This window comes from Puma concolor, chromosome C2 (assembly GCF_028749965.1).
Source record: "Puma concolor isolate L17-30 chromosome C2, mPumCon1.1.hap2, whole genome shotgun sequence".
NCBI classification, from domain to species: domain Eukaryota; kingdom Metazoa; phylum Chordata; class Mammalia; order Carnivora; family Felidae; genus Puma; species Puma concolor.
Genome location: NC_141675.1, coordinates 92,459,112 through 92,468,465, shown reverse-complemented (window position 1 = coordinate 92,468,465; position 9,354 = coordinate 92,459,112). Strand labels below are relative to the sequence as shown.

At 36.9% G+C, this 9,354-nt stretch overlaps 1 protein-coding gene across 7 annotated transcripts in view; it reads right to left on the bottom strand.

The window, feature by feature from the left end:
- Nucleotides 1–9,354, bottom strand: part of GOLGB1 (golgin B1) — a 94,976-nt gene that overhangs the window by 26,023 nt on the left and 59,599 nt on the right. The window lies entirely within an intron of this gene.

The window sequence follows — 9,354 nt, the reverse complement described above, 5'->3', positions numbered from 1 at the left end:
ATTAAGTCCTTTCCAATAAAGAGCACAACAAATAGCCCTGCTGAGATATAGCATAAAAGCAGCAGTTTGAAAAATGCCTGGGGTATACAGGAAGATTTATCTATTAATCTCAGACTGTATGCTGGAGGGCCAAGAATCTTTGGGAGACTTCTCCAAGAACAAAAGAGCTGGCAGGTGCCATTTCCCTCCCACCCCCACCCTATATATGCAGATGTCTGCAGGAACCAGTGCAGCACAAACACTCTCCACTTGGGATTGCTGTGCCCCACCCCTGGGTTCTTCTGCAGACTCATCCCCTGCAACCTGGCCTCAGCAGATGTATATCCAAAATGGCACCACAGGCGTGGCATTCTGCAAACAGTCCCAACAGGGGCCAATACCACTCCAAAGTGACTCCTGTCCAAAGGAGAGGGGAAGATAACCACACAGTAGTTGACTGCAGCCTTAGCAATGGGCTGGGAGGAGACACCTGGTCTGACTACAATCCCCCACCCACTAACAAAAACCTACCAGGGGATAACACAGGGAGAGCTCCCTGCAGTTCAGTGTAATCACAGCTCTGGCAAACACCTGGTCTGACCCAACTAAAGCCCAAGACAGCCCCAGACTGGCCCATTAACAACACAGGGACCAAACTCTGCCCACAACAGGCAAAAGGAACCATTGCAGATCACTACACTGAAGGCAAACACAGCTCAGCCACAACATGAGGGTGCACACAACACACACAGGAAACACCTTGAAATGCCAGGTTCTGGTGAACAAGGGACATTGCACTACAGGGCACCACAGGATCTCTTCTTGATAAGGCCACTACTTGCCACAGCTGACTTGATGTTGCTGACTTTCCTAACACATAGATACAAACATGGAGAGTTAGGCAAACTGAGGAATCAGAGGAATAATCCCCAAATGAAAGAACAGGACAAAGAGAGAGAAATGAAACGGAGATAAGCAATATGCCTGATAGAGGATTTAAAGTAATGGTCAGAAAGATACTCATTGAACTTGAGAAAAGAGTGGAAGATCTCAGTGAGACTCTCAACAAAAAACCAGAAAACACACAAAAAAGAACCAGTCAGAGAGGAAGAACTCAATAACTGAAATTAAAACTACACTAGAGAGAATAAATAGTAGAATAGAGAAAAGAGAAGTACAGATCAGTAACCTGGAAGACAGAGTAATGGAAAACAATCAAGCTAAACAAGAGAAAGAAAAATGAATAAAGAATGAGAATAGATTAAGGGAACTCAGTGATATCTTCAAGTATAACGTTTGCATTATATGGATCCCAGAAGAAGGAGAGAAAGGGGGCAGGAAATTTATTTGAAGAAATAATAGCTAAAAATTTCCCTAATCAGGGGGAAGACACATAAATCCAGATCCAGAGGCACAGACAGCCCCCAACAAAATCAACCCAGGGAGGTCCACACCAAGATACACAGTAATTAAAATGGCAAAAATTAATGATACAGAGACTATTAAAAGCAGCAAGAGAAAAGAAAACAATATGTACAACAGAAAGCCCATAAAACTATCAGCTGATTTTTCGGCAGAAACTTTGCAGGACACAGGGGAGTGGCATGATATATTCAAAGTGCTGAAAGAAAAAAACCTGCAATAAACAATACTCTATCCAGAAGGGCTTTATCTACCATTCAGAATAGAAGGAGAGATAGAGTTTCAGGACAAATGAAATTTAAAGGAATATATCACCACCAAACCAGCCTTACAAGAAATGTTAAAGGCCAAATGGAAAGGAAAGACCATAAGCAGAAGTAAGAAAAGTAGGAAGCACAAAAGCAGTAAAATCAAGTACATCTATAAAAACCCGTCAAGGGTTTCACAAAATACAAATATGTAAAGTATGACACTATATACCTAAAACATGGAAGGGAGAGGAGAAAATTTTGGTACTTTTAGAATTAGTTCAAACTTAAGTGACTATCAGCTTAATACAGACTATTATATGCACAAGATGTTATATATAAACCTAATGGTAACCACAAATCAAGAAACTGGTAATAGATATGTAAAAAAATAAAATGAATCCAAGTATATCACTAAAGAAAGACAGCAAACCATGAGAGAAGAGAACAAGAAAGGAACAGAAAAGATCTACAAAAACAACTGTAAAACAAGCAACAAATTTGCAAGAAGTACACACCTATCAATAACTACCTCAAATGTAAATGAACTAAACTCTCCAATCAAAAAGCATGCAGTGACAGAATGGATAAAAAATCAAGACCCATCTAGATGCTGTCTACAAGAGACTCATTTCAGACCTAAAGATACCTGCAGATTAAAATTCAGGGGGACAGAGACACATGTATCATGCAAATAGATTTCAAGGGAAAGCTAGGGTAGCAATACTTACATCAGACAAAATAGACTTTAAAGTAAATACAATAACAAGAGACAAAGAAGGACACTCCATAATCATAAAGGGAACAATCCAACAAGATATAGCAATTGTAAATATTTATGCACCCACCATGGCACACCCAAATAAATAAAGAAGCCCACAACATAAAAGAAGTAATCAGTAGTAATACAATAATAGTAGGAGACTTTAACACTCCAGTGAAATCGGACAGACCATCCAAATAGAAAATCAACAACAGTGGCTTGAATGACATGCTGTACCAGATGGACCTAACAGACATACTCAGAACATTCCATCCTAAAACAGCAGAATATACATTCTTTTCAAGTGCACATAAAATATTCTCCAGAATAGATCATGTTAGACCACAAACAAGTGTCAACAAATTCAAAATGAGTGAAGAGGTATCATGCGTCTTTTCTGACAATGCTACATATAAAACTAGAAATCAACCCCAAGGAAAAAATCTAGAAAGAACACAAATACATAGAGATTATATAACATGCTACTAATGAATGAGTCAACCAAGAAATCAAAGAGGAAACTTACAAATACATGAAGAGAAATGAAAATACAATGATCCAAAATCTTTTGGGTGCAGCAAAAGTGGTTCTAAGAGGGAAGTTTATAGCAAAACAGGCCTACCTCAAGAAGCAAGAAAAATCTCAAATAAACAATCTAACCTTACATTTAAAGGATCTTTAAAAAAAGAATAACAAAAAAAATCTAAAACCAGCAGAAGGAAGGATAAAATAAAATTAGAGCAGAAATAAACAAAATAGAAATTAAAAATACAATAGGAGAGATCAATAAAACCAGGAGCTGGTTCCTGGAAAAGATCAACAAAATTGATAAAATATTGGTGAGATTCATAAAAGAGAGAGAGAGAGAGAGAAAAAGAGAGAGAGAGAACTCAAATAAAATCAGAAATGAAAAAAAGAAATGACCGACACCACAGAAATACAAAGGATTATAAGAGAATATTATGAAAAATTATACGCTAACAAATTGGGCAACCTAGAAAAAATGGATAAATTCCTATAAACATATAATCTACCAAAATTGAAGCAGGAAGAAACAGAAAATTTGAACAAACCAATACCAGCAAAGAAACTGAATCAGTAATCAACAAACTCCCAACAAACAAAAAAGTCCAGGACCAGACAGCTTCACAGGTGAATTCTACCAAACATTTAAAGAAGAGTTAACCCTGTTCTTAAACTATTCCAAAAAGTAGAAGAGGAAGGAAAGTTTCCGAATTCATTGTATGAGGCTAGCATTACCCTGATTCCAAAACCAGATAAAGACACCACTAAAACAGAGAACTACAGGCCAACTACTCTGATGAGCATAGATGCAAAAATCCTCAACAAAATGTTAGCAAACTGAATCCAACAATATATTTAAAAAATCATTCACCATAATCAGAATTTACTCCTGAGATGCTGGAGGGTTCAATATTTGCAAATCAATGTGAGATCTTTTCAATATCTGAAGAAAAAGCACTTGACAAGGTACAACATCCATTCATGACAAAAACCGTCAGCAAAGCAGGTTTAGAGGGAACATACCTCACCATAATACAGGTCTTATATGAAAAACCCACAGCTAACATCACACTCAATGGGGAAAAACAGAGCTTTTCCCCTGAGGTCAGGAACAACATGAGGATTTCCTTTCTCACCATCACCACTTTTATTCAGCATAGTACTAGAAATCTTAGCCACAACAATCAGATTAAGAGAAAGAAATAAAAGGTATCCAAATTGGTAAGAAAGAAGTAAAACTTTCACTATTTGCAGATTACATGATACTATATATAGAAAACCCTAAAGATTCCACCAAAAACCTACTAGAACTGATAAATGAATTCAGTAAGTTCACAGAATAAAAATCGATATACAGAAATCTGTTGCATTTCTATTTACTTAATGAAGCAACAGAAAGAGAAATAAATAAAACAATCCTACTCACAATTGCAACCAATAATAATGAAATACCTAGGAATAAAATTCACCAAAGAGGTGAAAGACCTGTACTCTGTAAACTATAAAAACACTGATGAAAGAAATTAAAGATGACACACACACAAAAAAATGGGAAGATATTCTATGCTCACGGACTGGGAGAGCCAATATTGTTAAAATGTCTATACTACCCAAAGCAATCCTTAATCAAATGCAATCCCTATCAAAATACCAACAGCATTTTTCACAAAACTACAATAAATAATCCTAAAATTTGTGTGGAACCACTAAGACCCTGAATAGCCAAACCAACCTCGAAAAAGAACAAAATTGGAGCTATCACTCTCCCAGATTCCAAACTATACTACAAAGCTGTAATAATCAAAACACTATGGTACTGGCACAAAAACAGACACATTGGAAAGAATAGAGCCCAGAAGTAAACCTATGATTTAATCAATTAATCTATGACAAATGAGGAAAAAGACAGTCTCTTCAACAAATGGTGCTGGGGAAACTGGACAGCTACATGAAAAAGAATGAAACTGGACCACTTTCTTACACTATACACAAAAATAAATTCAAAATGGATTAAAGACCTAATTGTGAGACCTGAAACTATAGAAATCCTAGAAGAGAACACAGGCAGTAATTTCTTTGGCCCCAGCAACATTTTTTCTAGTTATGTCTCCTAAGGCAAGGAAAACAAAAGCAAATATAAACTATTGGGACTACATCAAAATAAAAAGCTTCTAGAGAACAAAGGAAAAAAATCAACAAAAAAAAGAACCTACTAAATGGGAGAAGGTATTTGTAAATGATACATCCACTAAAGGGTAAGTATACAAAATATATAAATAACTTATAAAACAACACCAAAAACCCCCCACATAACCCAATTTTTAAAAGGGCAGAAGACATGAACAGATATTTTTCCAAAAAAAGACATATGGCCAACAGACATATAAAAAGATGCTCAACATCACTAATTATCAGAGAAATGCAAATCAAAACCACAATGAGATACCTGTCAGAATGGCTAGAATCAAAAACACAAGAAAACAACAAGTTTTGGTGAAGATACGGAGAAAAAGGAACCCTCATTCACTATTGCTAGGAATGTAAACTGATGGCATCTACTGTGGAAAACAGCATGGAATTTCCTCAAAAAATTAAGAACAGAATTACAATATGATCCAGTAATTCTACTACTGGATATTTATCCAAAGAATACAAAAATACTAATTCAGAAAGATATATGCATCCCTATGTTTACAGCAGCAATAACACAATATCTAAAATATGGAAGGAATCCAAGTGGTCCATCAATAGATGAGTGGATAAAGAAGATGTATTTATATACAATGGAATAATAGTCACAGAAAGGAATGAAATCTCACCATGTGTAACATGAATGGGTCTAGAGTGTATAATGCTAAGTGAAATAAGTCAGTCAGAGAAAGACAAATACCATATGATTTTACTCATATGTGGAATTTAGGAAACAAAACAGTCAAAGGAAAAAAGAGGCAAAAAAGCAGACTGATGTTTACCAGAGGGGAGGTGGCAGGGGGATGCGTGAAACAGGTGAAGGGGACGAGAGTCCACTTATCCTGATGAGCACTGAGTAATGTATAGAATTGCTGAATCACTATATTGTATACCTGAAACTAATGTAACACTGTACATTAATTACACTGGAATCTAAAAACAATTTAAAAAAAAAAGAATGAAATGAGTATAGATAAAGGCAGCTCTGGAGATTTGCTCTCTACCCTTTAGGTAAACATTGTCTAAGTACTTATTTGATTATGGGAAAGTCCTAAGGAAGTTCGGACAGACTGAAAACTCTGGAATGTTTTGAGTTGTTTGTGACATTGTATTAGAATCCCCAGGGCTAATTCTCTGCCACTTGGACACTCAGACTTTCCCTTGAATAACTAAGTAAAGAAGAGAACCAAAGTAAGCTAAATCCCTTTCGGATCTAAATCATTTCTGGAGTGGTCCTGAGGGAAAAGGAGTGTGTTGTAGAAAGAGGTGATAAACTGCTAGCCTCAGCTGAATGTTGAAACTGATAGTGGTTGACTTAAGATAGCTCCCATAACTATCGTATATGCAGCCAGTGACTGAGAGACTATATGCTTCAATGCCCATGACATAGACTGAGAACAAGATATGAGGGAAAAGAGTTGATGGACAGTTAATGATACATTCAAGAAGTATGCAGAAGCACCTCAGCAGACTGCAATGGGCCTCATTTGTAGTATCACCCAGTCAGACTGTCAGGCTTTCATGTGATTTATAACCCTGCCTAGGCTTTAGGATTCATTCATGGCAGAAATAAAGGCCTCAGTCTCAAATGTTTCCGTAACTCCCCTACATGACAGTTTTACAAAATGGAAAAAATAGTGTTTTCAGTTTTACAAAATGGAAAAAATAGTGTTTTCAGTAACAACCACAAAAATAGAGAATGATCCCCAACTATGTTGATTATCTACCATATAGTTAATTAATTACCCCATGCTAAAAATCATAGGAAATACATACAAGTATAAGACATGACACTTAACCAAGAGTTTAGAATCTAATCAGGGAAATATTAAGTGTATAGAAATTAAACACACACAGACACATACGCATATATATATCAAGACAATATGGAACAGGGGCGCCTGGGTGGCGCAGTCGGTTAAGCGTCCGACTTCAGCCAGGTCACGATCTCGTGGTCCGGGAGTTCGAGCCCCGCGTCAGGCTCTGGGCTGATGGCTCAGAGCCTGGAGCCTGTTTCCGATTCTGTGTCTCCCTCTCTCTCTGCCCCTCCCCCGTTCATGCTCTGTCTCTCTCTGTCCCAAAAAAATAAATAAACGTTGAAAAAAAAAATTAAAAAAAAAAAAAAAAGACAATATGGAACAAATCAAAGTACTAGAGAAGTACAAACAGAAGGCAATAGACAATTAAGTGATTTGGAAATACAACCAGAGAATTTGAGCTCCAGGGTGATGTTTAAATAGTGGGAAATATTTGCCCAACAAAGGAAAATTGAGAGAACATTTTGGTTCAGGGGATGGTAATGTGGAAGTACTAGATATGATTACTGCATAATGAGGAGTTCAGTTTGGCTGCAATGAAGATTATGAGTAATGGAGTAGTAACAAGGAAGGCTGGAAAGAAGGACCTGAACAAGATATAGGGTGTCAAATGCCAGAGGTTTGAATCCTAAGCCTATTCTAGAGTAATACAACTTTTAAAGATTTTTGAGCAGTATAGTAATAAGAAAGAAGAGCTTAAGATTTATTCAGTGATGATATATAAAATATACTGGAAAGGTTACAAACTCAAAGAAGCAGTATCACAACAGTTAAGTGTATAGTGTTAAGAACTTATCTTAAGATATCGATGATGGAAAGGAAAAAGATATTTGAAGCCCACTGTGAGTAAAGTGACAGACCTTGATGATTAAATGAAATAAAATCATGGATAGCTATGAGCCTTAGAGAACAGAAGAACACTACTATGAGTTATAGAAATGTAGAAATTATAAAATGCTAACTTGGCTTGTAAATATCCAGCAGACGAAAATATGGAATGGGGATTGAGAGATAGAAAGCATTGTGAGGTAGCAAGTTTAGTCCCCAGTGTTTACGATAAGTAGAGCAATTCATTAAACAAAACCTTGTCAATTAAGAATCTAACATAGTAGCTTCCAGGAAAAAGATTTTGACTTTGAAGATAATCAAGTCCTGGGTGCTATAAACTACAGCTTTGAGGTATATACTGTCCTGATGAAAACCTTTCACATTTGCATTCTGAAAGCAATGAAAAAAGTTTAAGCTCCTAGGACAAAGTCTGCTGAACTGAAACTATTTTTAAAATATAAACAAATATGTACACATTGTATTGCTGTCAAAACAATAGCTGGAAAGAGGGGCTTTGTTTGGATTACAAAAATGAAAAAATTATCTATAAATGTTAGATATTAAGTGTAATATGAATGAACACATTGTCTACAAAGAAAAATAAAAATTAGAACAAGTCTTTACAGGTAGGGGAGGGGCGCCTGGGTGGCTCAGTCGGCTGGGCATCTGACTTCAGCTCGGGTCATGATCTCACGGTTCGTGGGTTTGAGCCCCACATCGGGCTCTGTGCTGACAGCTCAGAGCCTGGAGCCTGCTTTGGATTCTGTGTCTCCCTCTCTCTCTGCCCCTTCCCCCACTCATGCTCTGTCTCTCTCTCTCTCTCTCTCTCTCTCTCTCAAAAATAAACATTAAAAAAAAAATTTACAGGTAGGAGAAATGATCTGATCTTTTTACTCAGGCTAATCTTAAAAACTAGAATTTTCATATTCTGGACACTGGTCACTTTTTAAAATGGAAAATCCAACCTTTTGAAGCTCAGTTTATTTCCTATTTGGCCTAAATACATGGCCTTGACAGAGTCAAGAACTGTCATGAAAGTGAAGGCAGTAATGTCACAAAGCAGAACCTGGCTTGGCTCATATAGTTCCAATTTTTGCCTCTGAATCTTGATAACCTGGAAGTTTTTAAGAAAACAGACCTCGAGGGGCGCCTGGGTGGCGCAGTCGGTTAAGCGTCCGACTTCAGCCAGGTCAAGATCTCACGGTCCGTGAGTTCGAGCCCCGCGTCGGGTTCTGGGCTGATGGCTCAGAGCCTGGATCCTGTTTCCGATTCTGTGTCTCCCTCTCTCTCTGCCCCTCCCCCGTTCATGCTCTGTCTCTCTCTGTCCCAAAAATAAATAAACGTTGAAAAAAAAAATTTTTTTAAAAAAAAGAAAACAGACCTTGATTAAACTACTGGATCCTGCTAAAAGCAGCAAAATTTTAGTATTAGAGATCCTCGTTAGCTTTCTCTCAGATTGAAAAAAAGTTGGGTATTAAACTTATTTAAATTAACCCTTTTTACATTTAACTTTTTTGTGACAAATTAGGGTTGAGTTATATATAAGTATGAGATGAACTGAATCCTCTCTACCCTTAATTCT